Source organism: Pinus tabuliformis, chromosome 1_1, assembly GCF_031772625.1.
Source record: "Pinus tabuliformis cultivar Carrire ecotype Pingquan chromosome 1_1, CPIR1, whole genome shotgun sequence".
Classification (NCBI taxonomy): domain Eukaryota; kingdom Viridiplantae; phylum Streptophyta; class Pinopsida; order Pinales; family Pinaceae; genus Pinus; species Pinus tabuliformis.
In genome coordinates, this window is record NC_142297.1 from 175,329,746 (window position 1) to 175,347,279 (window position 17,534).

The window sequence follows — 17,534 nt, forward strand, 5'->3', positions numbered from 1 at the left end:
GTGACTTAATAATTATTCTATCAACAGAAATAAGGAAATTCAAATAAATAATTATTTATTTAAATATTCTGAAGGGATTTAGTCAAATAGCACAAGGAAAAACTATTAAATAATGATTAATAATTCCAGAGAAAATTAACATGGTCAGAAAGGCGAGTGGCAGAAGTTTGATGGAATGAAATCAAAAGTTCAGTATCGGTATCATAGTGGAGAGGTAACTAGAAATATGAAATAAAGGTTGTGGTAAGAGTCACTAAACTGGAATGGGTTGCCCTGGGTTGGTCTACATACCACTTCGCAGCAGCTCCAGTGAGTGTACGTTGGAACAATCAAAGACGAACGGAATCATCGGTAATAGAATTGGATGAACACCACATATGAAAGCATCGAACATGATTGGTTCGGTCTTCTCCAGGATTACTCTCAAACATCAGGATGTCTGAGGGGAGTTTTGTAGGCATTGTTGGCCATGTGGGATCATGGAGAAGAGGATCATTGATAAGCTAGTTAAAATATGGGAGACTTAGACCAGCGAAAAAAGAAAGTAAGGGAGTCGAAGTGACCATACCAATTGAGGTTCCGCTAATGGGGGTACCCTGGTTGGCACTTGGGTTCCTGCACTTGCATTGGTGCTTGACATGATGGCAATATGAGGATGAGGGGACACGGAATCAAAGGATGAATCAGCAGAATCTGGATCAGAATCAGAATGATGACTCGATGGAGGACTAGGAGGATGAACTCACTCCTGATGGGGAGGAGTGATATGGCCAAATGGGAACTGAGGGTGGAGTCCTCGAATTCGACGTGACAAATGCCTTGGAGGCACTATGGTGTCTAGGCTAAATGATAATGATAGGAAGAAAAGAGAAACAAACAACAAGAAAACACCTAGTGTAGTGGTGTCAAGTGTAAACTAACTATTTTAATGACGTTACTCTAATGCAAGCAAACATGCCTTATCAAATAAAAAATACCTCTAGCCTATAGGTGATCTAAATCCTCAAACAATCCTAAATCTATTGTTTCAGATGGCCTTCCAAAGAACTTCTTACTTGATGGAATTTCATCCCCACAAGCAGAGTTGTCTAGAGAAAGGTGGGGTAGAGGACCAACTGCTTCCCACAGCCAGTCCTATAAGGTGTTTTCCTAAGATTGGTCACTACGGTTACCTTCGTCCCATGGGGGTGGTCAAGTCTTGAGCTTCTTGGTAGTCATCCACCACACGAAATTCCTTGCCACGGGTTGGGTATCCCTGAGGAGAACTACTCACATGATGACCTAGCCTAACCCCCTCTGAATTGGGTTTCTAACGCACACCAGCTTTGACCGTGGGATGGTGAAGGATTTTATGCTCCCAAATATGACAACTACTCTGTCTCAATAAAGAGTGATCGATGGGTGTTATTGGAAGCCTACCCCACCAACCCTACACCTACACTACAAAGATTGTTTGGCCCTGATGCCCAAGTGGGCTTAATCTATGTGTGTTGATTTATTAAGGTGTAGTGTTTAATATCTTGGCTTGGCGGTGTTAACCAAGCTCTCGTTCGCTTAAGGTGTGAGTGTGTGTAAAATATGTGTCAAGTGGATGAGGTAATTAATCATGTCTCATGATGCCATATGTTGTTGAAAGTAAAATGTTGAAATAGTGTAAATGAATCTGAAATGATAAAAAATTTAACAGTCAATCAAGCATACACAACCCCACCCACAAGGGATACTAGGTAGCTAGGAAAGAGAAGGAAAACAAGCTACTCAAAGACACATAAAGAGGCCAAAAATATATGATGTCAAGAAAATGGGATCTAAAGGCTGTAGGCTGCTAAAAAATGGTGTAGACAAACAACAAAAATCAGAGGTGACAATTGTTGTAAAGGACAGGTATGAAGCTCTAAGATCTAAGATGATTAAGGGGATCCTAGGGGTAAAACAGAAAAACCAAATTCTAAAGTGAGAAAAGGGAAAATAAACCTATCTAATAGATATAAAATGTGATGGATCAGATCTGAAAAATAGAGGTTTAAAATGTTGAAAACCCTAGACTCCTCACTCAAAAAATGTCTTCCTACCAATGTGGAGGAGTACTCTAAACCCCTGGGGGATATTTCCTTCCTCAAAGAGACAAAACAAATTGATCTAGACCTAAGGGAGACCGATAAATAGAATTTGAAAAACCTAAACCATTTTGAAAACAACACTTTTGGAAAAACTGTAAAAAAATTGAAATTTAAAAAAAAAAAAATGGGGAGCGGAGGTACTAATTTGTTTCCTAAACTAACACAGATTTAGGGTCAAAAAGTGCACTCTAGAAAGAGGGAGCGCACTAAACAGCCAAAAAAGTGCACTCTATTCCTGTTGGTCTTGGCCAGTAGCTTTCAGACAAATATTGTCGTCTCCTTCTCGTATAGTACTTGTGACCTACGGAAAAGACCAGACACCCTTAAGAATCTGAAAATAAGACAAAATAGGGCTTAAAATTGGAAATAAAATTGAGAGGCCTAAAAAATAGTTGAAGGGGCCCTGAAATTTCTGAAACTTCAGCCACCCAAGAATTTGGTTATTTAACCAGTGGAGTCACCATTTGTTGGACGAAAAATGTAACTAAAGACCAAGTGGAGTCGCCATTTTTTATTATGAAAATTCTTGAAAGATGTACCAAAAACCTTCACTTAAGTCAATTGGTGACAAGTGATCCTAACAAGAATTTGATTGTTTTTTTCGTTCTAGATTTGCAACACAAATGGAAAATTCGTAATTAAAGAAAACCATATCCAAAACAAATAGTACCAGAATGATAGATCTTGAATAATAACCCATTGGCAATACGATTTTAAACAAATAAAACTTTATGGATAACACCTAGTGGAGGAGATCTACAGATTGGTCCGTAAGTCGCCCTCCATAGGATGGGTCCTTTGATATCCTTGATGCATCAGAAATAGATTCCCTCTCTCAATCATGTGAAAAACCCAAATAAAGTGAAGAACTCAAGTGGGAGCTCAAGAAAAAAATGACGATAATGTTGATGATGCTAATGATCATGGTGAGGAATCAATGAAAACCCTCCTTTATATGGCAAAGTATGGAGTTAATCTTGAAAATGGAGAATAATAAAATATTATTCACCAAATTTAGATCCAACTACTTGGAATACTTTATTATATTTATTGGAGAGGGAAAAGGAATTTAAAATCGTTAAATTCCTTTATTTAGAAATAATTAACAAATAAAATGATGTATTAACTATTTCGTGAGAAACAAGAAAGGTGTGAAATAAAATAACTATTAAATAGTGACTTAATAATTATTCTAATATCAGAAATAAGGAAATTCAAATAAATAATGATTTATTTAAATATTCCTAAGGGATTTAAGGAACTACTTTTCTAAGTTATTTATGTTAATTAATTCATTTATATAAGAATAACTCATAAATTCATTAATTTTATGTTATTCTCGTAATTTTACCCATTTAGGTGAAAAGAATGTAAAATATTTTCACTCACAATTTCTGAACTTTCTATAAGAATAATTCAATAAATCATTTATTAATTGATTATTCTTTAATCTTTTAAATATTATCATATAGATGTCCACAGGGTCTTAGATACATGGTGATCGAGCGCTCTGTTAAGATACTCCTTGATGTGAAGTCACCAGTTCAATTCCCCGCCTCGATTAGGGTGGTATATTGGACATGATGAAGATGTAGTCCAACCAAGCTTACGAAAAAAATATTATCATAGAGATAATTTATTAAATCATTATTTATAAATTGTGTCTAACCTATTTTACCATTTCATTTAGAAGTAATTTTAAAAACTCGTTGTCTTTTAATCGTTTCTCACTATTTTACTCATTTTTATTAATTATATCAATAAATCATAATTTTTGAGTTAGTTGCCTAAATAAAGGTTGTTGACCATTATCTTTGACGTTTTCCTCTCATAAATAATAATAAAATATTGAATTGGTTAGATCTTGATTTGGTCCAACAAATAGCTTATTATATTTGACCTCATCAAATCTAGCTAGCATTTTATTGTAAATAGAGAGGTTTTCCTCCTCATTCTACATGATCCAATCTCAGTATTCAACCTATGATCATGAAACTCTCAAGCATTCTCCACTAGACGCCCTCCATTTTTATTTTTATTTTTGTTTTTGGATCACATTTCCCTTTTTGGATAGAGGGAACCACACAAGATGCAACAAGGATTACACATGAATACTCCCAAGGAGGAGGTCCTTTTTTATTCATTCTTAGAATGGAGCTTCTCACCATGTGAGCATATAATAAAAGTCTTCTTTGGATAAATGGAATTTTCATCTATTGTATAGTGATATATATATATATCTATATATATATATATATATATATATATATATATATATTTATCTTTTTCTTTTTTTTCTATTCTAATTATTATGTAGATCTAATAAATAGTTACACTAACATTTGCTACTCGTAGGGTTTATAATTAAATTATCATTGGTTTGTTGTTAGACTACTATCCATCCATATTAGAAAAAGTATTTTTTGTAACCCATTTGTAGGAAGACATCTAAAATATGGGGACTCCAAATTTAGGGAGTTTAACACTTTAGGTTCTAGGTGGAATTCTATAAGCATTTTTCCCTTTTCCTTTTTTAGTAATTTTGAATTTTTGCTGAAGTTTTGGAGAAACATGGTGCCTTTTACTTTTTGAAGTTTTTTTCAGGTCACAAGTATAGGAAGAGAAACAAACAAAAAATTCAAATAAGATCCCGAAAGAAAAGCCTTGGCAAGTCAATGTACTTTTGAACCTTTTTTTGCATTGGACAACATAAGTTTTGACCTATTTTCTGCATTGGTAAACACATTAAATGTTATGAAACCACCTCACAAAAAGATAGAAAATATAGATCAATAGCTTAAAAATCAGCCTCTTCGAGGGGGAGACCTCCTTTACATTACACAAATGAACAATTCTTGGATGATACAAATGACAAGACCTCCTTTCTATATATAGGATTCTAAGAGGTCCCAATACAATCAGAGCCTACATAACAATAAATTGTAGGGGCACAACAATAACAATAGTGGGCTTCTATGGGGCATAATAATAACAACAAGGGGACTATATGGGAACAATAATACAATAAGGGGGTTGCATGAATAAAAATAAGGGGTTACACTAGTATTATAGGGACCTAACATGCCCCTCTCCTTCAAAAAGAGTTGTCCTCAACGCTTGAGTAGTTCTGGATGCTTCTGTATAAAATTCTCATCCTCCCATGTGGAATCTTCAGTGGGTAAGTTCTTCCACTTGATGAGATACTCGAAAATTGATCGATTTCGTAGTTCTCAAGTTCTTGTTTCCATGACTACTTCAAGTTCCAATATGATTTTTCCCTCCTCGTCAAGTTCTGACATTATTGTTTGAACTAGGAGCTCGTCATCTATAACCTTCTTTAAGCATGAAACATGGAAAACTAGGGGCACTCGGGAAGATGCAGGAAGCTCCAATTTGTATGTTGTAGTACCAATCTTTTGCAGTACCTTGTAAGGACCATAGTACTTTGGTGATAATATATTGTCCTCTTAGCTGGCTTGAGGGACATTTGTTTGTATGGTTGTAGCCGTAAAAATACCCAGTCGCGTATATCAAAACTTCTTTCATTGTGATGTTGATATGCCTGTTGTTTCATTTGATTTTGTATGAAATTGAGGTTATCCTTTTTCTTCTTGATATGTCCTTATATCTTGAGATTTTGAGTGGCAGTTCCTACCAATCATGCCGCTGATGGCATGATTGGTACCGTGAACACTAAAAGCAAGAAGAAATCCTCAAAGAATTCTTCTCCTATTATAACCTTACCAGACTCCCCGACAGGAGAATCGTCTGCTGAAGTTTCCGCCGATATTCACGCTGTAGAGTCATCTACGGCTAAATCAAAATCCAGTGGTAAAAAGAAAGGCAAGAAGAAGAATAAAGCAGATAAAACTCCAAAGGAGAAAACAGAAAAGTCGGAAACCAATGACGAAAAGCGCAAACCTCGATATCCTTGTCTTATTTGTGAAGAGGATCATTTTACAAGAGCTTTCCCTCATCAGGCCGAGGTTGTGAAAATCGTCAAGGGTTCCCCAACTCCTGCCGTTTTGAAAGATCCATTTCCAAAGCAGGAGAGTAAGATGACAGGTTCTTCCTCGAGTGCCAGTGAAGAACCCATATTGATGATGTCTCATGTAAGGATTGCGACTCGATCGCAAGATTATGGTAGTAAAAGTCCTGTTGATGGCAAAGAAGCAGAATCTTCTCATTCTAATCCATCAACCTCAGCTCCCAGTTCCAATCCACTACAGATCGAGAAACCTAACCCGAACTTAGTAATCAAACCGCCCGCCAAGGGTGTACTTCGAAGGTCTGCTTTCAATCCACATGCGAGAGCGGCCCAGAATTACAACATTGTTGAGGATTTAGTTGTTTCACCCTCAGCAATGTCGGCTTTGGAATTGCTGCAATCATGCCCAGCACAGCGCAAATTACTTTTGTCGGCTATAGAAGCTGTTGATGTTCAGGACCCGAACCTAATAATCTTTGATCTAGAAAATAGTACACCATGTTTACCTCATCAAATGGCTTTCCAGATCCCAGTGATAGTCAAAAACAGGCCTATTCATCGGACTGTGATTGATGAGGGAGCTTCCACGTGTATTATGTCGATCCAGTGTTGGAGATCGCTTGGTTCTCCTTCACTAAATCAATCCCTGACAATTCTTAAGGCCTTTGATGGCCATGGGTTCCATCCGTTTGGCATTCTACAGGATTTGCCTATAGGGGTTGAAGGAAAAACCATTAGTCTAGATGTGAAGGTGGTTGATGCCCCTCTAGACTACAACCTTCTCTTGGGTCGAAGTTGGTCTTACACTATGACAGTAGTCGTTTCATCGGTCTTCAGAGTAATAAAGTTTCCATATAATGGCAAGATCGTAACCATAGACCAGCTGGCTTACTTTTCATCCGACCCAGCCTCTTCAGAGAGTATCCAGCATGTCGGTAAAACGACTATCCCTTATAAGGATGTTGGAGTAGGATTAGTTAAAGATGCCGGTTTACTGGGAACTTTTCCTTTTCCTCCAATCAACGCCTTGTCTTCATTTGCATCCATTCATATGATTACATAAGATACCATTGTTTATGACAATCCTTGGATCATTCCTTCTGAATGTGAGATAGACTCATTTGGTGATGTTATGCCTTTGAGTCCATATGAAATTGCCTATGAAGCCATGCAGTCTTTTACCGACCCGCGTTCAACCAGAATCGACCAAATGAATGTGGTTCGTGAGGAATCACTTTTCACGTCAACCTCGGAGTTAATAGCGTTTCCCGAAGTTGTGTCATCTGACGAGCAACTTCGTGAAGTCCTGTGTGTAGACGATTTACCATGGGAAGATCTCCATCACAGATCTTCGTTTTTACCTGAGGATGATCGTTTTGAAAATGATTTCTCATCAATATTTACAGCTGAATATGTCAAAGAAGCTCAGAATCCAATGAAACATCCTGATTCAGAGCTGAATTTGGGAAACATCTCTCGCACTATTCCCATTGACATTTCAGTTAAACCCGGAATTGTTGAGCACATTCATATAGGTGCCTCGTGTTCAAATGACGAAATTCAGACATACAAGGCCCTATTTCAAGAATTCCACGACGTGTTTGCCTGGTCTTATGAGGAAATGCCAGGAATTGATCCCGCGATTGTTGTCCATGAGATCAAGACTTACCCAGACATTAAACCCGTACGGCAACGTTTGCATCAGATTCACCCACGAAAAGCGGCTGCAATTAAAGTAGAAGTCGAAAAGCTGTTGAAAGCAGGTTTCATTTATCTGATCCCGTTAATGGATTGGGTATCGAATATTGTTCCAGTTAACAAAAAATAGGGAACAATAAGAATATGCATCGACTATAGGGATATCAATCGAGCTTGTCCCAAGGACAACTACCCAACACCCTATATCGATCAAATAATTGATGATTGTGCCGGCAGTGAAATATTTTCCTTTATGGACAGTTTTTCCGGTTACAATCAAATCAATATTCTACCTGTCGACCAACCAAGAACAGCTTTCATTTGTCCATGGGGGACCTTTGCTTATTCCAAATTACCTTTTGGGCTTAAGAATTCCGAAGCCACTTTTCAAAGGGCGATGTCTTATGCGTTTCATGACATCAAACACATTGTGCAACCGTATCTCGATGATTTTCCCGCTCACTCATTACTTCGAGCTGATCACCTTGTCCATTTACGAGCAATTTTCATGAGGTGTAGGCATTATCGTATTCGGTTGAACCCACACAAATGTGTCTTCTGTATAGAAGTGGGACGATTGCTGGGATTTGTCGTTTCAAAAGTCGGCATTCGCGTCGATCCCTCGAAGGTAGAAGCTATCATTAAATTGCCTCCTCCTTCGAGTCTTCGCCAACTCCAAAGTTTGTAGGGGAAAGCAAACTTTTTACGACGATTCATTCCTAACTACGCCGAGATTACAAATGGTTTTACCCAGTTGTTGAAATAGAACGCTCAATTCTCTTGGGATGAGATAGCTCAAAAATCTTTTGATGCACTCAAGCACGTGTTGACCCATGCACTGTTGCTGCATCCTCCCAACTACAACCAGGATTACTTTTTGTACCTCGCTGCCGCTCATTCCACCATTGGAATGGTCTTAGTACAGGAAGATGAATTTGGAAAGGAACATGTGATATATTACCTTAGTCGGACGTTAAATCCAACTGAGCTCAAATATTCACATGTGGAGAAATTGGCATTGGCAGTCGTTCAAGCTGTCCAACGTTTTCGTCACTACATTCTACTCCGTAAAACTACAGTCATTTCGGATTGCAACCCTATGATCTACATTTTGACTAAACAATTGCTAGGAGGCAAGTACTCTAAATGGATCGTTATCCTGCAAGAGTTCGACTTGGAGTTTGAAAAATCTAAGTCTAAGAAATCTTTAGTTTTCACAGAGTTAATGTGTGACTTCCCGTGTGCTGACACAGAAACTGTGGCAGAGGAGCCCATTGCGGACGAATCTTTGTTTCTCATCAGCACTTTAGATCCATGGTATGGAGATATCATCATCTATCTCTAGACCCAATCCTTTCGGCCCGAAGTTTCAAAATCGGAACGTCAGAAAATTCGGTTCCAGTCGCAACAGTACAAAATTATTGGAGATACTCTTTATCACCGTGGGGCGGACTTGGTTTTTCGACATTGTTTAACTCACAAGGAAGCTGAAAGGGTTCTGAATGACTGTCACTCTGGAGCGTGTGGCGGTCATATGTCTGGGTATGCCATAGCCCAAAAGATATTGCGCGCTGGCTACTTCTAGCCGTCCTTATTTAAAGACTGTACTACTGCGGTCCGGAAATGCCACAACTGTCAAGTGTTTGATCGCAAGATGCGCGCTCCACCTGCTCCTCTCCACCCTATAATTGTCGTTGGTCCTTTTGCTAAATGGGGTATCGATTTTATTACATGTAACCCTCACTCGGCCGGGGGGCATGCGTATATCATCCTTGCGGTAGATTATTTTACTAAGTGGGCCGAGGCGATGCCTACATTCGAGGCAGACGGCAAGACAGCTGCAATTTTCGTATTCAATCACATTATTGCTAGGTTTGGTGTCCCACAAGCGATAATCACTGACCATGGGCGCCATTTTTGAAACGTTATGATGACAGAACTTACAAGCCAGCTGGGTTTGCGTCACGATAGCTCAACTCCTTATTATCCACAAGCGAATGGTCTGGTTGAGTCCATCAACAAAGTTTTAGTTATCATGATCCAACGAATCATTGGTATTCATCGATCGAATTGGCACAACATGTTATTTTCTGCGCTTTGGGCGTATCGAACCTCAGTGAAAACATCAACATGGTTCACTCCTTTCCAACTAGTTTATGGTTTGGAAGTTGTGCTGCCCATTGAATGCGAAATCTCGTCACTTCAAATGGTCGTCGAATTACTTCCAACTACTTACGAAGAGGAGAAGCGTTTATTATACTTAGCTCAATTAGATGAGACTCAACGTGATGCTGCATTGGCGATCGAGACTCATGCAAAACGTATGAAAGCTCAGTATGATCGAAATGTGACCCCTCGAAATTTTTTGGAAGGAGACCTAGTGTTATTATATGGTCAAGCTAACGATAAATTAGGTGCTGGAAAATTCGTTCCTATGTGGCATGGGCCCTACATTGTCAAGCGAAAGCTAGCAAAAGGGGCCTATGAGCTGGTAGACCTTGACGGGGACTCTTTGGGTAAACCCAGAAATGGACTTTACCTAAAGAGGTATTATTCTTAAATGATGGGTATGGAAATTTTAGTTAGGTTAGGTTTTTCTTTCTAGCTGGTGTGTTTGTTAGTTTAGACAGTGTGCTTAGCTTAGAAAGTGTGTTTTTCGTCGTTATTCTGCTTATCTTGGTTTTACGCTTGATGTTTGCAGATGTCGATGCCTCTCCAAACATACATTGGATTTGCTGATGGTGCTTGTCGTAATACACGAAATATCTCTTCCGCAGCTTGGGTTATCTATTCGCCCTCTGACGAGTTAGTTTCTATGCATGGGGTAAGCCTCGGTCAAACAACAAACAACATTGCAGAATACAGTGCAGTGATTGAGTTATTGTCTGAATCTATCTCATTTGGGATTCGGAGTTTGATAGTGAGGTTAGATTCTGAACTCGTTGTATTACAGCTTAATAGAGTGTATGCCATTAGAAATCCAGTGTTATTAAGGTTATATTTGAGAGTGCGTCTCTTGGAACGTGAATTTGATTACATTGAATATCAGCATATTCCAAGGTCTTTAAATACATTAGCAGATGCAATTGCTTCTCAAATGTTAGACAGACATTTGCAATAATCATACATGTAAATTTAAAAACATTCCATCACACATGTTTAACAAGATAAGTCGATAATAATGATATATATAGATAGGAGTGTGTCAAAAAATACATTGTCTTCGATCATAGGTTGAAAAACACCTTATGATCAGAAAAAATGATAAGTACAAAAAACCAAAATGTCACATGTGTCTACAAAAGCGACCATCCAATCACTGGTGATGCTCCCTATACGACACCACTGCACGAGCCACCCTACACAAGAACCTCCTAAAAGGTCCTGGGACTGCGACTACATAGCGTTGAAGCCTGATAGGAATATCATCTATAGTAGTCTCTGGTATGTCTACTGTAAGACGCTCTAGGTCTTGTTCCAACTCAGCTAGGGTATCTGTGGCCTCGTCCCGTGGGGCCGATGCCGCTGCAACTGGTATTCTCCTCTTGAAATTCCGGAGATTGGCTGGACGACGTGGGCCTACATCTGCATTTTGAAAATTGTTACTGTCAGTTTTGAGACGATATAAAAACAAAAAAAATAGATAATTTAAAAACTTGTGGAAAATGAAGTACCTGTGTCATCCCATTGTTCTCCCGGTGGAAGAACCATGTCCGGATCTCCACGAAAATCAACTCCGGCATAAGGAAAATCTTGTATAGAAAAGATCTGGTCCTCCAACCAGTGAAAATGTTGGCATTATGATTCAAGTGTTGTCCTTGATGGCAACTCACTCAGAGGTTGGTACAGGTGCTCAGAGGTTGGTACAGGTGATGGCAACTTAATCAGAAGACAGATCTTAGTACAGCATGCCAAGAAAGTTCATATACGCAGGTTCGTTAAGCCCAAGTCGCGTGTACACGCTAGTTGGTTTCAGAAAAAGCGCGTGTATGTGGAAAAGTATCTTTGGTCCATGGTGGTTAGTCCTTGGAAGTTGTGCCTATGATTTCGGACCATTATGTCTCGACGGGCGTGTCGATCCCTAGTTTTGAAGTTGATGGTATTGTGTTACTATGGTTTTGGCTCTTGGTATTGAGCAAGGCCTAAGGCTATATAAGGAGAAGAAGATCATTAGGCAAAATCATCTTTCGATAAGGCTTGAATATCTAAGAGAGAAAGAGATCTGATATGCAGGGTCTGGGTTGCTTGATATGAGCTAAGGAGAAATCACATCGGTGGATGGAAGACTAGATCTAAGGACAAATCGGGGATCTAATGGTTTGAAATGCTCTATTATGATATGGTTGATTATGCGTATTTCTAGATCTGCATACTGTCGCAATATTATGTTCTGGATCTAACTGATGTCTGGTACAGCTGCAAGTTGAGAGAATCTATTTTTAGATCTGTACGCAGGTTGGCTTAGGTAAAAGCGCGTGTATACGCGGGTTTCGCTCATTGAAGTAGCGTATATCTCTTAAAGATTGATTTTTGGGTTTGCAGTTGGATCTGACTGTTATTGCAAAGTTCTGTAGACTGCTCTGTGTTCTGGTATCTGGTGATTGACAGGGTTCAGTGGTTCAGTGATTCAAAGTTTGATAATACTAGTATTGGTCGTGTTATGCTTCATGGATCTGTTGTGAAAGTTGAATGAATTGGGTTCTACAGATTGTAATGTTGTGCTTCAGGAATATCCAGTCTGAAAATGTATGAAAGGAGGTACCTGAAGGAAAGAAGATTGTAGGTCAGCACCTACGTACTAGTATCTTGGCTAGTACAAGAGCAAAGGGGGTTGGAGCTCCCTTCCAAGGAAGTTTGGAGAACGAGAGAAGGTTGTAGCCTTCTGCAGGTTGTAGCCTGCGTACTGGTATAAGGCTGCACCAGTACAAAAGATTGTAAACTGAAGTTTCTTATTAAAGAAAGATAGAGACAACTTGCAGCAGGTGGTTTTCACCCACATTGGGTTTCCACCTTATATCTTGGTGTTCATGTGTGTGGCTTTTGATTTGTTCTGTTATACTGCACCTGTTTACTGTTAATGTGGTGAATAATGTCCTGATGAACTTAACTGAAGAATAAGCTAACTAAATTATGAGTTTTCTTCTTATACGCTGTTTTATTTAATCACAGTAGCGTGTACACGCTGGTTCACCTAATTGAAGTAGCGTATATGTTTCTGAGCATTGAAAAAGTTTGATTAATCTGATAATACTGATTCACCCCCCCTCTCAGTATTATTTTCAACAGAAAATACTCCGGAGTAAATCAGAAAACCTCCGTGCCCTCGTCAGGATGACGGGCCATAACCGTAACCCATCGCATCAATTTGGGCTCTCGAGGAGGCCCAACCTCAACAGTGAGTTGTTGTGGGATCAGCATCAGAACGCTCTCTAGGGCAAAACTCACAACTAAAGGCCCATAACCAAAAGTCTTCAGTTGTCTGTTTTTGGTTCTAGTCAGTTGGCCCTTTAAATTGGCCAACACAGCATCACACCAGTTGAAAATGGTGCCCTGATAGCAATCAATCGCCATCCGCATCTGGGATCCAGTGGCAATGTGCAAAGCGGCAGCCCCGCAAAGTCTGGTAACTGTAAAAGCAATCACCATAAGTTCAGGTCGGGATATAGTTTTGATCTCTATCCCCTTCTCCTGAGACTGAGTGTTACACCACTCTTGTCGGAGACTAGCGATGGACTGGCCACCCGGCCTAGTCCCGAACAGAGTCAAGTGTTCGCCTCTCTTGGGAAAACTAGTGAGGAAATAAATATCTGAGGGCTCTATCTCGAGCTGGTGCCCTCCAATGTAAAAGCACTGGTCCTAGACGTTCCATCTCTCTACCAGCCACTCTAGAAAGCGCACCTGGGCCCTCATGCTAGGTATGGCCCAGTATTTGTAAAGGCCGCATGCCTTCAAAGCATCAATGGATAGTTGATGATTAATGGCGGCCAAATCAACATCTTCATGTTCTCTCTCGCGCCAATCAAGCATGGTCGGCAATCTAGACACCAAAAAACATCTGTTAGATTCAATGAAATCAAAATTTATTGGTCCAATTTGGAGAATTTGGGGTTTGTAAACCCTTTGCGCGGAGTACGCACCCCGCCTTTAGGAACAGGGCGTGGGTACGCGGGTTCCCTTAAGGCAAGGTGCGTACGCCCGTCATTTTCCCAACTGAGAAAACGTCGGGGTACGTAGGTCACCAGTGGAGCAGTTGCGTACCCCGAAAGGCGGACTTTGAAACCCCAAAGCCTCCAAAAAATGAAACTAGGGCCTAAAATCAAATTCTAAACGGATGAAAATGAAGAGGAGGATGTTGTAGAATACCTGATGAGACGGCGTTCGATTTCGACGGTCGGATTCTCCGCAATGTCCACGGGAAGTTTCTTGCCAAAAGCCCTTTTTCTCTCCTCAACAGTAAAATGGTAAAAATGAATTGGTAAAAGCCCTTTTTATAGGTTTTTTGAGTAAATAAATGGTAAATTTGTTTATTTTTCAACATGAAAAGGTATTTTTCAAAGTATTTTTATCTATCTTTAAACAGGTATGAGTAATGTGTTGGTTTTTGTGCAGGATAAAAGGATTTTCAGGGAAAATTGTCATTTTTCACAAACAAAAACATCAGAGTCATCTTTAAGCCCTTTTCTGACTCCTAAAATATGAAAAGATTGTCGAGCATTTCTTTTACACTCGCTAAAACGGAATTAAAAGACGGTCCCCTTATAGCCCTTTTCTGACTGTAAAAATAGGAAAAGATTGCCGGATTTTTGTCGTTTCAAATTCGATACTGGAAATAAAACGACGTGTCCTTGATCGCTTTTTACTTTTCAGGTCAAAGACACTAATTATGAAAGTACTCCTTGGTCGTAAAAGATCAAGCAGTTCTCTCAAGTATTATTTTATACTTTTTCGGGCTTGGGAGACACAAATTTACGAAAAGTTCAACCCTGGAGTCTTCTTAAGTTTTTCAGACTCTCTAAAATTGAAAAACGCCAAGTTTTCCCTATACTGGACTTGTTAAAATTTCATAGTAAAGGACCTGTTCGATTACAAACAGGAACGGACCACTCCTTCTTAGGGTTCGAATCTAAACTAAGTTGGACTCATCCGAAGGATGACCTTACAATCAAGCATATGTTATCCTCCTCAAGCTTGTAAAAAATAAAGAGGTACTTGCCAGAAATGGTGGGGGAAAAGAGAGAAAAATGAGCCTATTTGTTATCCTTTGTCTCAGAAGAAACCTTATCACCACTCTTGAACATGACACTTTTCATTCACCTCGGTTGGGAAATCCTTTGCCTAACAGTTAATCAAACCACATTGAAAATCTTCAGCCGGTTCCGGGTATTAACTTTGGGTCAATTGTCACCAAGCCATCTGTCGTGTCATTATGTGTTCAAGAGGTCACTGCAAATAAACCATTCATCTACAAAATACCTGTCATCCATCTCGACCATCCCTGAGTCAGTCCTTACAGCTACATTTCTTCAACTTGGTTTATGATTTCGTGTTGTGGGCTTGCCTGAAACGGGTCGCTTTCTATCGACATCAGCACATTATCTAGAAAGATGACCTAGAAATCGTCAGTACCTTGAAATTTGCATGCATCAATGGAAGGTTTCTCGCCTTTGACGACAGTTTACATCATTGACTTTCGATCGAAGGATTCCCTGACATGTTTGACATCAACACATTCATTCACATCTCATGGATTGTACTAGGTACTTTGAGAACCATTGACATCACTGGTGGTCTCTCTCACACTTGTTAACAGTTTACATCATCGACTGGTAATCAATTGGTTTCTACCATGTTCGACATCAACTCATTTATTCGCATGGATAGAATCGTACCATTTCGGGAAGTAGAAATGAAGACCCTGGATCTAGTTTCCACCATCTAGGATGCGAAGAGTTTTGTATTCATTATACAGTAGACTAATCATAAACAGATGGCTGCGTCCATACTGTGTCTACATGAGTCTATGATTATGATGTACTGCGAAATCATTCCTATAACATAGCAGTAGTTAGTTTGTTAGTTAAAGTTTTCAATCTGAGTATGGGAATGCCTACCCCAGTGATGATATGATCTTACATATGTATTTTTTGTTGAATATTTGCAAGTTCCAACTGGGCTCTCCACAAGATAATCCTTGAAATGATAAAGTACTTCACCCTTCCTAGATGATATGAAACCCTAATCTACTACAGGCTTCGCACTTTAGGGGGCAATCTGTTACACTAAAATTTGTCACCATGACTATTTGCAGTTAGTATGGCTCCATCAACTGTCATACTATCGTCCTTGGCAAGTCTTATACCTCCGCTCCTCATGTCAAACTCCAAGAAAGAGAGAAAGTCCTTAAAAAGTCAAATAACTCTGGTTACGCAGTTTCTCTTAACCTTACCTACGTGTACGCACCCCAATTTCACAATACCTGCGTACTTGTACGCTCTATCTGTAAAGGGGTGGGTGCGTACTCCTGTAAAGGTCAAAAGGCGCGAGTTTTACTTCAAAAAAGTTACTTGTGGTCAAATCTAGAGCATTCTAGAAGATGGTTTGACATGTATTTAGTGCCTCCAGATGGTTCATGTATCCCTATGAAAGAGGAACTTATCCCATCAAGAGGGGAGCTATCCCATTGAAAGAGGGGCTTATCCCATTGATGGTGGACCTGATTAACTTCCTCCAAAGCATTATAAATACAGGCATTGGGCCAGAGGGAGGGGAGGTTGAAAGCTGAACATTCCTAAGGGTAGATGCTGCTGAAATTAGGACTCCCTTATAGAGCTCGAGAGGAGAGATTCCCATCCTTTCTTAGCTTCATTTGGAAGTGGGTGAGCTGATCAAAGTAAAGGAGAACTCTTGCTGGACCCTGGGAGGGACCTGCACAACACCAAGGCACTGGTTGTAATGGTTTCTTTTGTTTCCACTTAATACAATTAAGTTCATTTTTCTCAACAAGTTGTTATAAATAATTTGTTTCATATACTCCTTGGTCTTTATGATGAATATGTTTTATTTTATGAGTTATTCAGGTGCTATGTAATCGTTTGCTTGTTAGTGAATGCAGGTTTCAAAGAGAAGGAGGAGCTCATCTGGATCGGAGAGGCTGGACTGCTACAAACAGCGTTGGATTAAAGGTATGTTTTAAACACCTGATTACTGGTATTCTAAATGCATATTTAGAGAAAGATAGTGCTTAATTGTCTTGTTTGTCACTAGAAAGCCTTAGCTTCTACGGAGGTCGGTTTTGTCCGCAAAATTGACTCTTTCCGCATGACATGTAGCCGTAAAAATACCCAGTCGCGTATATCAAAACTTCTTTCATTGTGATGTTGATATGCCTGTTGTTTCATTTGATTTTGTACGAAAGTGAGGTTATCGTTTTTCTTCTTGATATGTCCTTATATCTTGAGATTTTGAGTGGCAGTTCCTACCAATGCATTACAAGATATGGTTAGATTCATTTCTTCTTTCTCTAGGTTTGGTTCTTGGTATATATCCTCTTCTTTTGATGTTTCTTAATCATTTTCTTCCTCCTCTTCACAATCAATGTAAAATAATTTATTCTCAGCACATTTATGACCTTTAGTGTATTTTCTATCACAACTGTAACAAAGCCCATTTTTTTTCTTCGAATTGTCGTGGTGTCAACCTTGTAGGTTGTGGAAGGCTAGGAGAAACAA